The 19,655-nt window shown below is 36.6% G+C and overlaps 1 long non-coding RNA gene across 1 annotated transcript in view; it reads right to left on the reverse strand.

Moving 5' to 3' along the window:
- Positions 1–743: 743 nt before the first annotated feature.
- Positions 744–19,655, reverse strand: part of LOC114048828 — a 26,094-nt gene continuing 7,182 nt past the window's right edge. Inside the window, exons 2-3 of the long non-coding RNA XR_003569807.1 lie at positions 19,388–19,571; positions 744–803 (exon numbers count right to left, since the gene is read on the reverse strand). This is a non-coding gene — a long non-coding RNA (uncharacterized LOC114048828). The remainder of the gene's footprint in view (positions 804–19,387; positions 19,572–19,655) is intronic.

Raw genomic sequence — 19,655 nt, forward strand, 5'->3', positions numbered from 1 at the left:
GTTCTCACCTTTTGATGATCAAATGCTAATGTGTAGATGAGTTTTTTGATGGCCCTAAATCTGGTTTCTCTAAACTACTATATAATGACATTGAAAACTCCAGCTCCTGTTCTGTCCCACTTTGCAGTCAAATTCTTCTTTTGAATTCATTTCAAGATGAGTTAGGAGCTTATTATAGATAGAGCAGATACTGGCATTTAATGCTAGAGCAGAAAGTTAATGAGTGTGAAAAGTGGGGCTTTATGATAGGTAGTGTTGAGAAGTCAGCTGAGGGAGAGCCAAAATATATTCAGAAAATGTGAGAGAGTGGGTAGCAGAAGAAATACAATAGAACAGATATAGTTCTACCCTCCCCACTACATGTGGTTGAACCTTGTTCTAACATGATTTGTTATTACATAATTTCAAATATATAATGGGCATGATACTGTCCCTTAAAACATAACAATTGCATCTGACAAAGTGCTGATCAAATATTGCTTGACTATAAAAAGCCAATATTACCATAGGACTCCATATTACCCTTAGGACTCAGCTTATCAAGGGATTTCACTATATTTGAAGTATATCCTGTCATATAGAAAAAACAGCATGATGGGATTCATAAAGAACTGGACTGAAAGCCAGGAATCTATGTCAAAGGCCTGCTTCTGACAAATATTGGTTATATGCATATATCATGGTAAATTGACTCACAACATACCTTCTGTTGATTGGTTGAACCCAAAGTCAATGTGTTTCCAGCTGGAAGGAGAAGAGTGAATGCACTTCCATCATAAAGGGTACAGTCTTCTATGGTTTCTCTGAATAAAAACAAATCAGATATATGTGATACTTCAAGTTTCCCCTTCCATGGTGTTTCACTGACCATAGTTTATCAATGCCTCACTCTCATATTCAGACCTTACCAAACTCTTTAGACCGATGAATGTGTTACTTTCATGGATTTCTATCATTTGATCTCAAGACTATTAGCTTTTGTTAACACTTTTAAAATGATAGATGTTTAAGGATCATGTACTTTCCCACCAGGTTACTGACTCTTTCTGGTTTAATTATCTACTAATGCCCGGTACACATATCTTCCTTACCTTGGGGGAGGAGGAACTAATCTGAGACTAAGGAATGTTAAATTAGTAGCATGGTCTTTGTACATGGTGTATGATACTTCATTATACAAAAAAAGAATTAGAAAATTTTGGAGTTGAAAGGGACTTCAAAGGTAATTTCTAGGCAGGTAGGTGGCACAACGGATAGAGTACAGAACCTTGAGTCAGGAAGACCTGTATTCAAATCCAGTCTCAGACATTCACTAGCTGTGTGCTCTGGGCTGTTTGTCTCAGTTTCCTCATCTGTAAAATGAGCTGGAAAAGAAAATGACAAGCCACTGGAAAAGAAAATGGCCAAGAAAACCCCAGATGGGGTAATGAAGAGTTGGACACTGAGACAACTCAACAACAACAAAATTCAACAATTAGAATAAAGCAAATCTCATCTTTGATCCCCAGGAATTCTAAACTCCACCTAACCCTTAAGGGTGCTTGGGGAAAACATCAAGCTTGATTTGGCTCTCAGAACTGGTTACCCACTAATCACTAGATCTACTCTTTTGATGGGACAGCTAGATGACACAGTGGAAAGAGCACTGGTCTTAGAGTCAGGAAGAACTAACTCTGAATCCCAACTTAGATACTTTCTAGTTGTGTGACCCTGGACAAGTCACTTAAACTCTTAGTCTTAGATTCCTTGCCTCTAAAATGAAAAGAATAATAGCACCTACCTCATCAAGTTGTTAGGATTAAACACAATAATTTATGTAAAGTGTTTTGTAGCCTTAAAGCATTATATAAATGCTAGCTGTTAATCTTACACATTGAGTAGCGGTCCTTCCCTTTGTAGTCTAGGGCAGTGATGTCAAACTCAAATAGAAACAGGGCCACTAAACCATGTGTAAGGATCCTTATTGGACTTACCAACTTATAAAACTACAAATAAACATTAACTATGTTCTATAGTATTTTTATTTATTTTGTTAAATATTTACCAATTACATTTTATTCTGGTTCTGTCCCACTTAGAGATTTGCAGGCTGTGTGTTTGACACTTACAGTTTAGGGATTTGGTCTTAATGGATTTACTTGAGTAAATGGCGACTTGGGTCAGGCCCCTGCAACAGAAAGATATTCATTCACCTCTTCTTTCTGTGCTATCATTCAAACACACTGGCATAACAATGTAATTAATCACACAATGCTTCTTTCAATAGTATCAATATTTCAACATTTTAATAGATCAATAAATATTTATTAAGTGCGTGCTAAGTGCCAGGAACTGTGCTAAGCCCTAGGATCCAGAAGGGTAATAATGATAATAATAGCTAACATTTTTATAGTTCTTACTATGTGCCAGGCACTGTACTAAGTACTTTACAATTATGTTATTTGATCCTCACAACAACTCTGGGAGGTTGATGCTATTATTACCTTTATTTTACAAGTGAGGAAATTGAGGCAAGAAGAAGCTAAATGACCTAGGGTCACGTAGCTGGATGTGTCTGAAATCAGGCTAGGTGCTCTATCCACTAGACCACCAAGTTGCCAAAAGCAGGTGAAAGATAGTCCTTGCCGTTAAGGAGCTTGCAATCTAATGACTGTATATGTAATCAGTATGTAATTCTTATCTCATATGCATAGACACAAAAGAAATAAAATAAAATGTTACCTTGACTGAGTACCCACCACTTCTTTGAAAGGCAGGCAGTCCTTAAGTCTATAGGCATATTCCACACCCAAGTATTCTAAGGATATAGTTCAGATATAGATTCAAACCTTTTCATAATTTCCTCCACTGTGAATTATCATATTGTCCCTCATGCTATTCTACTAGTGACCTCTCAGAAGGTCAGATACAATTAATTGAAGGAACTTGGGACCCAGTACTGATTCTTCATTTAGTTTTGCTTCTTTGATCTTTATTCTGTTACAGCCTCAAGTCATTAATTCTGTCTTCTAAATGCTTCCCAACATGGATGTCATAGCAACTGGACTGCATAGGAGCCTAATTGCTCTTTTCAACTTGTTCATGGCTAGTAGGATGGTGGAATTGGCTCAAAGGCAGACCAGAGCAGGGAACGAGTACTGCTTCTATTCCTTGAAATCCTTGGGTCCCAGATCAATCTGACTACAGAGAGCCCTTTCTTTATCATTTTTGGTTCTTTTCCTACAATAAACTTTTTGGGCATACCCATCTTGGAAGTTTTATGAGTAGGATAGATTGAAAAATACGTGATCTATGTTTTCTTTTCTAAGTACTATCTTAAATAATATTAGAGTAATCAATGAATTAAAAGAGCAAAGGAAGGCTTGGGTAAATGGATAGGCATGGACAAAAAAACAGGTTATATCAAAATAATGTCTCCTTGGAGGAATTCCCACCAATATCTTTGAAATATTATTAATTAATTATTGTTTTAATTAATTACTTAGAAGATATGCTTATAGAGGGGAAGGGGGATATAATTTTCCCCTCTTATTCAGCTGAAGTAATCATAGAATGTAGTCACATGTAATGAAGTTTTAATGTCTAAACATTCATCTCCACCCTGTGATTCCTTTGAGTTCCAAGAGGAGGATATAGGAAAAAATTCCAGGTCTTTCACTGAAATAAAGTGCAATCTAGCAGTGGGTCATCCTGCTGATCTACCACACCTGTAACTCTATCCAAAATGAGAGAAATGGAAAGAGAGAGAGAGAGAGGGAGCAAGGCAGAGAATAATTTCTATGACTTATTCTTAGTGAATATTATTACACACAATGATCATTACAGTTTGTTTTTTTTTTAATTCTTGCTAACTGCTTAATAACCTATTGTAGAATTTTTCTGGGCATTGACATCTTACTTGGCTACAGTTACAGAACCTGCCTTTTTCTCCTGTGTGAAAATCCAAACATTTTCTCATATTTTCCCTTTTGTCACCTGTCCCCATTCTTCATCATATTTTAAAGACAAAATTGACATCAAGTCCACAGTCACATCTGTAAGTTATTCCATACACTTGTAATGTAATTTTCTGAGCTGGGAAACGAACTTATTCAAGCAACATGGTATTCTCTTAATATCCCATCCCATATCTTGATCTATAGTTCCCTTTCCATGGTTTGCTTTAATCCTTTCAAAATCTATTCTTCTACCTGCAGGAAATGGAAGGTAAAGAACATTCAACTCTTATCAAGCAAATGATCCTTGGGCAAATCATGTCACCTCTCTGGGCCTTATTTCTTCATCTGTAAAATGACAGTCAGACTAAACCCTAAGGCCATTCTCCACACGAAATCTATGATCCTATAATTCTATGACCCCTTGAATATTGTGGAATTCTTCTGCAAGAACTGGGCCTATTCTTTCCTTGAGCTTACTTTTATTTTATTTTTTTAAGTTGCCATTCGGTTTCATTCTTAATGAGCCTCAGTTCAATTTGAGCTGTATTCTGCATAAAATTATCCTCAGAGTTTTGTGTCATTCTTCTCAATTTCTCATTGGTTGTTTGCTTCTCCTTTGGTCTTTTAAAATGTTCTTTTAAAAATCTAAATGCATGTGAAAACTCTATGCTATTATAATATACATATATAAACACTTTTGAGACTCGAAAAAATTTCATAGTGAACAAAAGAATGAGTACAAAAATATACTTTCTAGTGGAAAAAATATCCAAAGTAGATTTTAAATATATATGCATGTGCATATGTCATTTATACACACACACACATATGTATGTATCTTTGTGCATATATATATATATATATATATATATATATGCCCTAAATTTATCCCTTTGCTCAATTTTTGTTGAAATGTTTTACTAAAGTCAATTCCATTCCATAACATGCCTAACAAAAGCATTGTATGTAGTCATCCTTACAGCTGTGCACTTTGGGGAATTAAAGTAGTAAATTTCAATGAAGTTCAATTAAAGGTGTATTGGATTAGCGCCTGTCCTCCATTGAATTTCAACTAGCTTTTAAAATTTTAATGTAGCCCCTATCCAAAGAGGTTTTTTTTTCTTCTGTATTTAGATTAAAAACTTGATTATGCCAAATGTTATAAAGTTTCAAAGGAAGATGTTGGGGGTCTTTTTTCAGAGATTTCCTCAGCATCAAGGCTCTCTCTTTAAACCCAAAAATATGTCCCATAAATAGGACTTTTGCACCAATATGGCTCATAGCTCTGCCAGAACTTGAATACCTTTGACAATATACTTAAAATTCCAACTTGGAATCTGGGAACCCCTTTATATCACTTATTTTCTTTTATAAATCACAGACTCAGACAACTAATACAAGCCTGATATGTTTCAAAGGACCTTTCATTGCTGAATATTTTCTCTCTTGGGAAAATAAGGGATAGCACATGTTGATACAATCAGTATAGGAAACCTAGTTATGCTATTTGCTGCTTCAAGGAAACCAGTGAACCCAGGAGGTAGAGAGCAGAAGGGAGAACATTCCATGCATGGTGGACAGTCAGAGAAAATACCTTGAGTCAGAAGATGGAGTATCTTGTTTGAGGAATAGTGAAGATGCCAGTGGCACTGTATTAAAGACTACATGAGGGTCTGTAAGGTATAAGAAGACTAGAAAGGTGGGGGGGGGTATGTTATGAAGGACATTGAATGACAGAGGGTTTTATATTTGGCCCTGAAAGTGATAGAGAGCCACAGGATTGTATTTAATAAAAGAGTGACATGGTCAAATTTGCACTTTAGGAAGATCACTTGGACAGCTGAGTGAAGGATAGACTGGAATGGGAATAAACTTGTGACAAACAGACCAACCAGTAGGCTAATGCAATAGTCCAGGTGTAAGTTATTGAGGGCCTGCAACAAAACGGTGTCTATCTCTGAGGAAAGAAGGGGACAAATAAGAAAGATGTTACAAAGGTAATGTCATTAAGCCTTGGCAACCTATTGGATATGGTGGGGGGGGGGATTGAGAGAGAGTGATGATACCTAGTTTAAAATCCTGGGTGACTGGGAGAATGGTCACAAGTTTAGAAGAAGGGAGGGTTTGGGATGGACCATAATGAGTTCAGTTTAGGAAATGCTGAGCTTAAGATATCTACAGGATATCCAGTTCAAGGCATATAATACACACTTGGACAAATGAGATTGGACGTCAGCAGAGAGTTTAGGGCAGGAGACACAAATTTGAAAATAATCAACATAGCGATGATAATTGAAACCCTGGAAACTGAAGAGATCATCAAGTGAAATAATTTAGAGGGAGAAGAGAAGAGATTCCAGGACAGAGCCCTGTGGGACATCTACAGTTAGTGAACATGAGCTGAATAGATGGCAGTCCTATAGCTGGTAAGAGAAAAATTAGAATTGAATAGACATTAAAAGGTTCATGTTTTAGAAGTTCTGTTTTGGACATGTTGAATTTGAGATGACTAGGGTACATCCAATTATAAAACCCCAATTATAAACAGGTAACGTGGAACTGGAGGCCAGAGGAGAGAATAAGGCTGAATAAATAGATTTGGGAATCATTTGCATAGAAATGATCATCGAAATAGGAGGAGCTGAAGAGATAACCAAATTAGGAGGTATAAAGCCAAAAGAGAAGGTTTGAGGACAGAGCCCTGGGACATTTCCACAGTTAGTGGATATGACATGGATGAAGATATATCAAAGGAGACTGAGAAAGATAGGTAAAAATGTACATGGAGAACCAAGAGAGAGTAGTATCAAGGAAACCAAAAAGGAAAAAAAAAAATGCTACTCAGAAGGATATAGTAGTTGTGTCAAATGCTATAGACATGTCAAGAAGGCTGAGGACTGTGAAAAGGTTATTTATTAGATTTGGCACATAAAATGCAATTGATAATTTGGAGAAAGGCATATTACTTGAGGGATGAGGTCAGAAGCCAGATTGCATAGGGTCTAAAAGAGAGTAAGTGGATGTTAGACAGCTATTTCAAGAAGTTTAGTTGAGAAGGCAATGAGAGATACAGAACATTAGCTAGAAGAGATGATTGTAATGTCTAGTGAAGGTCTTGGGAAAGACTACCTATCCATCAGAGACTGAAGTAAAGGAGGAGAGTGGGAATATTAGAAATATGTTAAATGATCAGAAGGATAAAAGAGGGAGTTCTTGAAAAATAGCCTTGATTTTCTTGTTGAGTTATGTGATATATTCAGGTGAGAGGGCTGGGGGGTAGTATTGTGGGAAGCTGAAGGAAAGAAGAAAAGGTTTGGAATAGCCACTATGGTTAGTGGGATATATAATTAATTAAATAAGAATAGAAGGGTAGTGTTAAACCATTTTTCAGGCATGTCTGCCTCTTTATGACTACGTTTGAAGTTTTCTTGGCAAAGATACTGGTGTGTTTTCCCATTTCCTTGTTCAGATCATTTCACAGATGAGGAACTGAGGCAAACAGGGTTAGGAAACTTACCCAGGGTCATACAGCTAGTAAGTATCTGAGGTAAGATTTGAACTCAGAAAGATGAGTTTTCCTGACTCTAGGATAGGTGCTCCATCTACTGCATCAACTAGCTCCCCAGAAGGGATTGTCTTGCCTCAATAAAGTTTCAGTTGAGATTAGATGGCATAAATTTGTAGTGAATCCAGTGAACACTGTTATGTAACCTCTTTATGTCTATTCAGTAACACATTAATTGGAGCAAAGAAGGCTAAGGTGGTCTCCAGTCACCACTGGGGTTTGTCAAAATGGGATCCAGGATAGGAAAAGAGACAAGGGTATTCAAGAGTTAAAGACAGTGTAGAGGTGAACTGGTTCACTAACAGGTCAGTTTTGGGAAGGAAGGAGAGTATAGTAAAACAGAGTTGATAGCCTGGGAAAGTATTGAGAGGTGGAGGAATTGGAGGCCATGATAAGAATTAAGACTATATTAAGGAGGAATAAGTCATGGGAAAATATGGAATGATAGAAGATTATGATTAGATAAAGAAATTTAAAGGTTCTTAACTATGGAAGTGGAATACTTATGGGTGGTGTCAAGTGTAAGAGTGTTAATTATCCATTTGTTTATCTGAAATCAAAAAGATAAGACCTGTGTAGATAGAGAAATAGGAAGTTGGGGTACTTGTGGGGACATCAAATGACTTACCAAAGTCAAAAGTTCAAAGTTGGAATTTGACTCAGATCTCCATCACTGGAGCCAGATTTCATTTCACTGACCCATGTTGCTTCCTTCCTAGATATTAAATTTCCTGAAAGAACTTTGGCAAATGTTGCAATACTTTCTACTGATGTTCATACACCTATTTTCATTTGCTATGCCATCAAGTTCATATTGAACAAAATACTTTATTGCTCTCAGTTTGCCCAATAAATTTAACAGAAGCTCTGTTTCAATAATTTACAGGAAAACATATTTTTTTCAACTATTCTATACTAAGTCCTAAAGAAGCTATGAGCATAATAGTGTCCAATTCATTGATTACATATATATTTAGGAAAACCTCTCCCCTCCCCCCAAAAAAAGCCCTTTTTATGTATCAGAGGTGGATCATATTTGGTCTTTTGATTCTTTTCATGGAGCACAAATAGAAGTTCTAGTTATATAAAACAAAAAGAAAACAAAATGTCTTATACTCCAAACAAAGCTTAAGCCAATTCATTAGCTGATAAGTGTGGATACTCCTTTCAATGATGTAGTTTGCTACCCATTTGTATCCTTTCACCCTTAGTAACTTTTATCCACATTTTCTCATAAATGCTCTAGAGTCCACTCAAACATACTGGGGACCTTGCTATATATGTATATATATATATATATATATATATATATATATATTTTACATTACATGGAATATCCAAGCTATGCTAGAATTATTCCTCATTCTTGGCACAAGACTCGTACATACACTTTTCCAAACACATCTCTTACACAATTCTTGGCTGGAAATAGATTACAGTCTACTCGTGACCATTGTGCTCCTCTTCATTACCCTTTTAGTGACCTTCTATGCAATTCTTTTGTAGACTATGGTATTCCATGAATTGTATCTTCTTACCCACATCTAAGCAATACAGTTGTAAAAGTGAGTTTCTCACAGGTAAATAAAAGAGCCAATAGTGTTTCCATTTTCCCCCTTATTCTCTGTCGTCCCACAATAATTTATATCTCTTTGCATTTGTGTTCCTAGAATCATAGTGGAGCATTATTAAAAGAGTTAACAAAATGGTTGGCAGAAGGGGACCCACAACTGGACAAAAAAATAGAGAATTCAAGAGTAAAGGAGACTAGAGATGAAGTAGTTCACTAAGGGGTCAGTTTGGGGAAGGGAGGAAGTTTGGACATGGAATTTAGAAGAAGAGAAGGTATGAATTCTGTTGGGTAGTGGATGGAGGACCAAGTGTCCTTCCCTCTTGGACATTCCCCTAGCAATCCTGAGGTGGGAAACTCACTTGAACTTCTGAGAGTTTGGTGACATTCATGAGATATGCAATGGGAGAATCCAACTCACTCCATCATGTTGAAGGAAAACCATCACATGTGAGCATGTGTGGATCTCTGTGTTTATTTATAGATATAGCCCTACAGCACTGGATATGCTCTGATTAGTTTGCACTGTAGCATGACATTTCTATCTTGGGTACTGGTTTATTCCATTGTGACATTCGAAATAGCACGGATATATTTTCTCTTTTCTACAATTTAAACCAGCATCTTAGAGCTTTGCTACTTTTGAAATAGGATATATAAGTAATTATTTTTCTATAACCCATTGTTTCACCAAGCCTTATTCTCATGTCTGTGAATATTAATAAGTATGTCTGAGTTCCATTTCTAGAACTAGAAATCATATCTAATAGATATCATATATTATATACATTATATATAAATGAATAAAATATATTATACCAGAATCATATTCCAGATCAAATAAGCAATCCTTTTTTTCTTTCCTTTCCTTTCATCAAAGCACAGAAAACAAATTAGAAAAATAAAGCAGATGAACAAACACCTACATTTCTGAAGCTTAATATTATAAAAATTTAGGCTATGGGTGCACAGTATCAATAAAATAAATTGACAGCAAAATAAATAAAATAAATTGACAAGAGGAAAAAGAAACAAGGTCACTTATGAGTTAAAACAATTTATCTAATGTTTTACTTTAGGAGAGCTGAATAAAATGTTTATTTTTCCATCAATTATTTTGGTGACATCAACCAATCAATTGAAAAATGAAAAATAGTCAGTTTTTTTTGATCTACATTATACTAAATAATAATTTGTCTACTTCTCCATCACCACTGTCACTCCCTAGTCAATTCCTTGGAAACTGTATAAACTCAGGATTTTTGGGGGGGAGGAGCTAATGAGGAATTTGATGGGAAGGAGGGACTGAAAGATGTGATGGAAAACTCCTGGAATAAAAACTTCCTCCACAGATGCAGATGCAATTGGCAACTCATCTGTAACCTATTATTTTATAATATTGCCTGGAGCATTGAAAGTCAAGTAACTTAGAGACTTACCCGTGGTCATGCAGCTATTATGTGACTGAAAAAGGACCTGAACTCAGGTCTTTCTAACTCCAAGGTGATCCTCTACTGGTTGTTTCATGAATCCTTTAGATCCATTTTCATTGCCTCTAATATTAACTTGGTACTATGGGTCTTCTTTCATTTTCATTGGCATTACTATTCTTTCTCTTTCATCTTCAGTTTTCCACCTCCAATACATTTCCTTACTTGGTCTCTTCTTTCTTTTCCCCAGAGGTTTTTACATATATGGAAACAAGCATGTGTTTCCCTCTCTATTACCCATTATTGTTAACTCCACTTCCTATTTAAGACAATATAAAACATCTGCTCATCATCATAGTCTCTTACCATTTCTAAAATCCCACTTTCTTCTATGAACTTTTCACAGACTAATGAGAAGGGATGATAAATTCTTCAATGGCTACAGAGCATTAATGCTAAAATCAAGCTACTTCCTTGCCATATATTCATCCTCAACCATCTATGTTTGGCTTTTTGCACACAAAGTGAAATACTATTCTATCTACTGCTTCATACCTTTGTATAAATAGTTATTCATGCCTAGAAAGCACTCCTCTCTCATTCCATCTTGAATGTTCTATCCTGAAATAGAATGTTAAGTTCCTTGAAGATGTAAATTGTTGTGTTTTTGTGTATCCCCAGTACCTATACAGTGTTTACCTATAGTAAGTGCTGAGTAACTTTTAGATTGGATGTCATTTGAACTGATTAGAGATGGGTATATATTAGCTAGCTAATGGCTAAGCAATTCATTAAAAATGGTAGTACCATTTTTGGTTCATAAACATAACCCCTGAAATAGAAATGCTTTATAATCTCTTACTAATAGGGTACCATGAGATAGGCAGACCCAAGAGAAGAAGAAGGGCATAAGAGGGTAATGACAAGAACACAAATGTAACCTGAGACAGAATTTTATGGATAAAGCAGCAGTGTTGTTTCCCAAACCTCAAGCAAGTATACAAAATGGCCCACCAAAACGTTATCCCAAGGTCCAAGCTAACACAAAGATACACTGAGAAAACCACTAGGATCACCAGACACCTGTACCAACAGTGCCTTTCTAGAAAAAAAAAAAACAATCTCACCTGGCTCGTTGTCCCCCTCTCTTTCAAAGAAAATCAGCTCTGTAATAGCAGCATACTCTATCAGTGTTTAATGAATGAAAAAGACCGTGGTGTTTCCCTGCTTTTGTCTGATGACTACATGTAGTCCTAGGGCAAAAGAAACAAAATATACCACTCAGAATTACTAAGTGGTGATCTTGGGGTTGCTTTCCTGTCCCTATTGCTCAACTGACCTGCCTCTCTGATACCAGTAATATAAAAGTGCAGTGACCTAAGTCAATGTAAAGCCCGCCTAACAGGACACCATACAATAAGTGGCAACAATTAAGTGCTGATTAGGTACATCGTCGTGGTGGTGGTGGTGGTGGTGATTGAAATTTCAATGTGGGAGAGGCAGTGGATAGAGCACCGGCCCTGAAGTCAGGAGGACCTGAGTTCAAATTCGGCCTCAGACCAAACACTTGACACTTGCTAGCTATGTGACCCTGTGCAAGTCACTTAACCCCAATTGCCTAAAAAAAAAGAAAAACAAGAAATGGTAATGTGGCATATAAGTGTGGTATGATTTTCAAGGTTATATCTGTTTTCACAGGAAATCTGAGGCATAAATTTTCCACATTTCCTATCCCATCCCATTTGATAAGGCTCCATTTAAAATATGGAAATCCTTAGGAACGAATAAAAGCAAAGGCAGGGAAATACAATGTTAAATTGCAGTTAAGAAATCTCTCTTCATGTTATAAATTTTTAAAGACCAAAGTCCTCAAGACGCATTTCCCCATTCAGCTTAATTCCCTTCTTGTCAGTACTGATGCCACAATTCTTTCTTTTCACATGCCATTTGGAATGATCTCATTTTTTTCCTTGCCATAGGGAACTGGCTAAAATGCCCACAGTCAGATGTGTGTCAATTCAAAGCAAAATGTGTGTTTTCTGCAGAGCATTCCCTTAAAAATGGTCCTTTTCAATAATCTAGAATTTATTTAATGGTCTTTCTGAACTTCTTGTGATAAGAATTAAAATTATTACATGCAAAAGCATAGAAATCCACAACAGCAGCATGCGGATATGCTTGCAATCTATTTCTTTCTCTTTACAATTAAATGAAGCCATCCCCCAAGATACTGTCTTTAGCACTTTGTTCTCTCTCTGTATGCTTTTCCAGAAACTTCATCCTCTCTTACATCTTTAACTATAACTTTTATATAGAAAACCTATAAGTCTATATTTCAAGCCACACTTTTTCTCCTAAGCTCTTGATGTATATTTCCCACTGCCTGCAAGATATTTTCATCTGGATATATTTCCTGCAGTAGAACCTCAATATATTCAAAATTAAACTATTCTTTCCCTACAGTTCAGCTCCTCCTTTTCTTTTTCTTTGTTTTCATTCCCACTCTTACCACAAAAATTTCAAACCCCATGATCTCCAACTTTGCCTATTAGGATAGTCTTCTAAGTGGTACAGCTCTTCATCATCTCACACTGCAATGGGGAGAGAGGCAGAGAGAGAGACAGAGAGAGAGACAGAGAGAGAGACAGAGACAGAGACAGAGAGAGACAGAGACAGAGAGAGACAGAGAGGAGAGAGACAGATAGAGAGAGAGAGAGAGAGAGAGAGAACACTTGAATATTTCCCAAACATAAAGTGAACTCTCATTATCAGGTTTTTGTTCTTTTTTTCCAACAAATACATTAAAAGCTTTTTAGAATCAAAACAAAACTACATGGTTAAATACAAAATTAACACATTATGGTAATGTCTTCACAGTACAAGAACAATCTTTTGAGTCTGGCATCATATAGGTTCAGCTCACATTATTGAAGTTACTAACTAGTTTTCAGTTTTCATTTACTCAGTGACAGTTATAACTAGATCAGGCTGACTATAGTTTTGACCAAGGGCATCAGATTTAGGATGTGGAGACAGCATTAGCAATCATAACAACAACAACAATAATGAAAACAATAATAAAAAAGCCCAGCATCTAGTTAACAAGAATAATTAGCAAAAGTAGGAGCTTCCAGATGGCAGGATGGGGTGAGCTCTATCCTGGCCTCTCCTATTCCTCACCCACAATCCCACCCCATATTCTTCTACTGGTATGCTGATGTCTGTCTCAACCACCACTCCCATCTGAGGGTTTCATATCATTTGTTCTGGGTGTGGATTGTTGGATCTATATTGACACAGAAAAAAAACTAATTATAATTCTGCAGTCAATTTATTCAAATTGCTTTGGGTAAGTTGAAAAAAGAAAAGACTACGTACAATGTGAATTAAAGAAAGACACACCTTATTGATTGCCTTATTGTTTAATGCTTATATTTTTACTTTTTTTTTAATGTGTGCAAGTTATTTCTTCAACTCAGTTGTAAGCTATTAGAATGTGTCTGCAGCTCCTAGAGCAATGACTGGAACATAGATGCTCAAAAATATCTTAATTTGACAGAATAAAAATAGAGACAAGTATCTAGATAATACAAAAGAAAAATACATTTGAAATAATAATTTGTTTCATATTTTCTTTGCTTACATAATTACTTCAATTCTCCCTTTTACTATCTACATATAGAAGAAAGGAAATAAGCATTTATTAAGTGTCTACTATGTGTTAGGCACTGTACTAAGTGCTTAACAAATATTTTCTCATTTGATCCTCACAATATCCTTGGGAGAAAAGTGATATTATTATCCTCATTTTACAGCTGAGGAAATTGAGGCAGACAGAGGTTAAATGATTTGCCTACAATCACAGCTTGGAAGTGTCTGGATGAGGTATATATGTGTTCAAAGAGGACTAGTACCTCTGGTATGAGGCTTGCTGAGTCCTTTGCTGGGCTGCTTATCCACTTTTGGTGTCCACCAGGCATTCAACTCTTACCTGTGTCTCCAAGAAGCTGTAGCATGCACAGCAGCCACACCCCAGTAAACTGTCCAGACAGATGGGCCAAACCAGATTGAGGGTAACAAACAGGCCTCAAATATGTCGGTGAGTTAGGTGAGTGTCTACCCCAAGCATGTGAAGATGCCCCCTATGGAATGGGTGAATGAGAGCAATTTATTCCAATAGCCATGAAGGTGGCTGAAGCAGATGCTTGTGGAAGCCTTAGATCTTGGTCAGACATAGAAGATGCCAAGGTCATCTACTGCATCGCCAAGCCATCACCAGTCATCTCGCCACTGGACTTCTATGACTCTTAGAGAGTAAGGTTGATGACTTTGTGCAACTCTATCTCATTTAAATCCAATTCACAAATGAGTCAAGACATCATCTGGGTCATCATTGGTCCTCTTCAAAAATGAAGGACAAAGAACAACAAAAGTTTCTGAGGTTGTATTTGAATTCAGGTCTTCTTGAACCTGATCACAGTCCTCTATCTATTGTACCACCTAACTGATTCTATAAACAAATAATAAGACATCTGTCTCAGGCACACAATATTGCTGTAAAAATTATCAATAGATCTGAGACTTTTTAGCCTAGTATTTTTATTTTATGAATGTGGAAACAAGACTCAGAAAATTTAAATAACATGCCCAAGGTCAGAAATCACTTAAAAAGTAAAGTTGGTCACCAAACAAAGTTTCCTAATTTCTACCCATATTCTAATAACACTCCATAGTCACAAAATCTATCTCTCTTTTTTGTGAAATCTATGTCTGTAATTTCATTGGAATGAACAAAGAATCAGACATGACTGAAAATGACTGAACAAGAAGGTTTACAAAGAACATTTTACCTCATTTGATTCTTATAACATTGAAGTAGGTACCATTACAATCCCCATTTTACAGCTGAAGAAACTGAGGCAGGCAGAGGTTAAATGCTTTTCCAGGGTCACACAGCTAGTAACAGTCATATGGAAATTCCCTCCCTGCAGATTTCCCCAACTTCGGCCATTTGAAGTCTTAGAGAGTTGCCTAGGGCATTGAAGTATTTGAGTCATATGCCTAAAGCCACATAGTTAAAAGTGTCAGAGGCAGATCTTCCTGAGGGCTGGTCTTCTATCCACTACATTAGGTTGCCTACAGAATTTTATAATCTCAGAAATGCCAAAGTAGGATATTGGATTACAAATTGTTCCCCGGTCTTTATACGTGTCTTCCAACCTCTAGGAATTCTGACCAACCATGCTCTGGAATGTACTCTCCTCATCTATGCCTATCCAGTGCTTAGCACAGTGCCTATCACATGGTAGGTACTTAATAAATTTTTATTGACTGACTAACTGTTGAGTTTCAGTTTCTTTATTGGTAAAATAAGAAAGTTGGATTCAATTGCATTTTAAATCCCTTTCACTTCTAGATCTATAATCCTGTGATCTTCCAAGTCCCACCACCTCCATAAATCCTTCTCTGATCTCCAATGTGAGTCAATGTTTTTCCTCTTCAAATTTTCTTATATTAGCTTGTCAAGATCATTCCTTTGGCTAATGACATACTATGCTATGTCATACTTATTTGTACATATATTCATGAGATCATGGCTCTGGAGCTTGAAAGTATTTTAGAGATAATCAACCATAGCCTTTATTTTACAGAAAAGGAAATGAAAGCTCATAAATTTTGCCTAAAGTCATATAGGATTAAGTGGCAGAAGCAGGATTCAAATAGAAATCCTATGACTAAATGGAGTTCTTTCTCCCTTTCAACCTATCTTTCTACCTTTTACTATAAGCACCGTGAGGGCAAGAACTATAATGCATCACATCTTTGTATTTTGACCCTAGTACATAGAAGGCAATTGGTATTCATTTAATTTAATTGAAATTACATTTTCTTGGGTTTATATTGCTTTCCCTTGTCCCTCTTCTCTCATGTCTCCTGTGTGTCTACCTAGGTCTCAAGTATTTCTTTGCATGAATTTAAATGTGCCAGTGAATATGCCCTATTCTTTTTTATCATCCCTGTCCAGTCTGCCTCTTCTGTAAAAATCAATCAACAAACATTTATTAAGTGCTCATTTTGTGCCAGGCATCATGCTGAAAGCCTTTAAGTTCCAAAACAGCTATAGCAGACTGGGACTGGGAGATAATGATAAAGAGAATATTTGGGAAATGCTTTAATTAACCAGGTGAGGAGGGGATATGTAAATCTTAGGCACTCACTATTATAATAGTGTCTAATGGATTAGCTCAGTTGGGTAGAGAATAGCTTTCTTTCCTCTATGGACTAATCAGCTTTACCCTCTGCCATGAAAACCAAATACAGGCCTCACCCTGGGCATCTATCTCACAAATATGCTGTGCTTGTGTCTGAAAAAGGAGCAGTTGTGCAAGCGAGTATAGATCTTGGCAAACCTAGGAAAACAACTCATAGTCTTGACCAATCCACAGCGAGTCAATGGGTAGGCAGACATCATCTTTACATGCAGAGGTCAGCACACCTAGGATTTGACTATGATAATTGCTTATCCTATTCCTAGCACCCTGGTAAACATATTACCATCTAGGTGTTGCACACAGCAAGTTAAGAAGACATGGTCTCTGCTCCTAGAAGATCACAACCAATGATATGATGTTTACTCTGCAGAATTGTAATGTGCCAGGTACGAGGCATAGATTTCAGAAGCTGGGATTCTTGACAAACAGACAGATGTGCTCTCTCTCTTTCATTTCACCTGGCTGTATTCATAGAGATGGCTGCCAGAAGTTAAGTCATTAGAATCACAGTAGGACTGAGAAGAAGATGACTGGGTAAATAATTGGTGGTCCAAATTTTGGAAAATGGTTATCTAGCTTTTGTTTTCCAAACTTAGGATAGGTATATTTAACATATGAAGCTCCTATTAAATATCAAATTACAAACAGGAGAAAAATCTGCATGCATATGGTCTCTTTTAAAAAGGTGAAAACCTTTCTATATTTATTAACATGGCACATTACAAACCAGCGTAACCAGGCCCAATGAATCCTGAACCTCTGCGTGAGGATAATTAATATCACAACTAAAAATTCCAGCTACTGTTCACAGATGAATTCCCTGCACAGCTTTTGTTATTTTAGAATGGCAGTCATCATACTTTCAAATGAGCTACAGCAAAAAGGGGGCAGGAACAATTAAATAATGTTAACTGATTACAAACAGTGGAAAAGCATGCATAGCTCCAGTTGAAACCACTTGTGCGCTAACGATTTCCACTATGGGGTAAATCGCTTGCTAACATCTTGCATGTGTACTGTACATAAGTTACAGGAAATAGTTGTCAAGATGTCTCAACTGTTAAGATAAACAGATTTATAGTTCATGGAGCCAAATTTAGAATCAGAGTGTGAGAGGACCAATTGCCATAGAGATCCCCAGTCTGGTGGGCAAACTCTCAAGTTCAAAAGCCTGCAGCTGTCTCATCTCAAGGTGACAGAAAAGAAGGTTCAATCTAGTAGTTAACACCAGTCCCTGTATTGCTCCAGGTGCCCAAGACAAAGAGTCATTTACTGAAACCTACGAAATATGAAAATGTAGCTTGCAGAGGAGACATGCTTGAATGAGCTAAAATCTGAGAGGGGGGAGAAAAAGGAGTAAAGAAAAAGTGAAGAGTTGAAGGGAACATTAATAGAGTTTCCAAAATAAAGTTCTGATGGATTGCTTTGCTACAGAGGCTGGTACCATTCTGCTACCAGGCCTATTTAGCATCCAAGTGCAGTTAACAGAGTAGGGAAGGGAGAGTTGGGAAATAATTTTCATTTTGAGTCCTGAATTAAATTAAAACCCAAAGTGCTCCAGGGGGAGGTGATGGAAATTTATTTTACAATTCAAGCAACTCTTAGGAAGCAAAAGTCCTTTGTAAAAATCAGAAATGAAATACCATGGGTAAATGATTTCCCTTTTCCCTACCAATTTTCATTTGATGCCATTCATCCCCAGTAATTATCAGAATGTCAGGCTCCACTGAGTTACCTGCATGACAAGTTGGGCCATTGTGACTCACTGACTATGGACCGCCAATCAGCTGATAACATCAAGGCATATATCCAACAGTAGATGCTACATCACTGTTTACTGCACCAAGGCTAAGGCAAACTGGGGATTGGCCTTTATTAATGAATACATGGGTGATTTTAAAACTGTGTTCAAATACAAGGAGGAAATAATAATTTTCCCTTCGTTTTCAATCATCATAAATGTTTTATATTATTTCATATTATGAGACTGTGAATGGATGGCATTATGCTTCCTCTCTATGTTTGTGGCCAAAAATCTAGCACCTAATTTGTGTTTCATTACATACAATACATGCAGGAACATTAATTATCTTTCTTTTATTGCAGGGTCTTTCCCTGACTGTGTCTGCACACACAACTAATTTGATTATTTGAACTAAACTGAGTGGGTATGAAGGGATTAGTGGTAACAATGTGTTGCTCACAGACAATAACAACTACTTAATTCAGCTGTGAAATGTTCCCAGTGATCTCATCACCTCTACCCCTGTGTTATTTAAAGTTGGGTACACTTGTGGATCTTCTGATTAACTAATGGCTATAATCAACACTATTGGATCTATATAGACTTTAAAAATATTAATGGATTTCCACCAACTACACAGAAAATCTTATTAATAAGCACTAGCATTTATGTAGTACTTTAGGGTTTGCAAAGTACCTTCCAAATATCTCATTTGATCTTCACAACTCTGGGAGGTAATTACTATTTTTATCTTCATTTTGCAGTTGAGTAAACTTTAGTAGGTAGTTAAATAACTTGCCCAAGGTCACACAGTTAGTAAGTGTGTAAGGTGGGATTTAAACTCGAATTTGAACACTGTGCCACTTACCTGTCTCTAGATGGGAAAGTCTCTAGTTGAATATAGTCCTCTTTTCAATGTATTCTGTTTATTAATGGCATCATTCATCCATCTAATCATTCAGCAAACATACATTAAGCACCTCCTTTGTCTCAGACATTCTGCTAATCAGTAGGAGAGTCACAATCCTTTGTTCATTCTCCAATGTTCTGATCTAGGAAGAAAAAGAAGAAGAAGGAGAAGAAGAAGAAGAAGAAGAAGAAGAAGAAGAAGAAGAAGAAGAAGAAGAAGAAGAAGA

This window comes from Vombatus ursinus, unplaced genomic scaffold, assembly GCF_900497805.2.
Source record: "Vombatus ursinus unplaced genomic scaffold, bare-nosed wombat genome assembly UNPS02014794.1, whole genome shotgun sequence".
NCBI lineage: Eukaryota > Metazoa > Chordata > Mammalia > Diprotodontia > Vombatidae > Vombatus > Vombatus ursinus.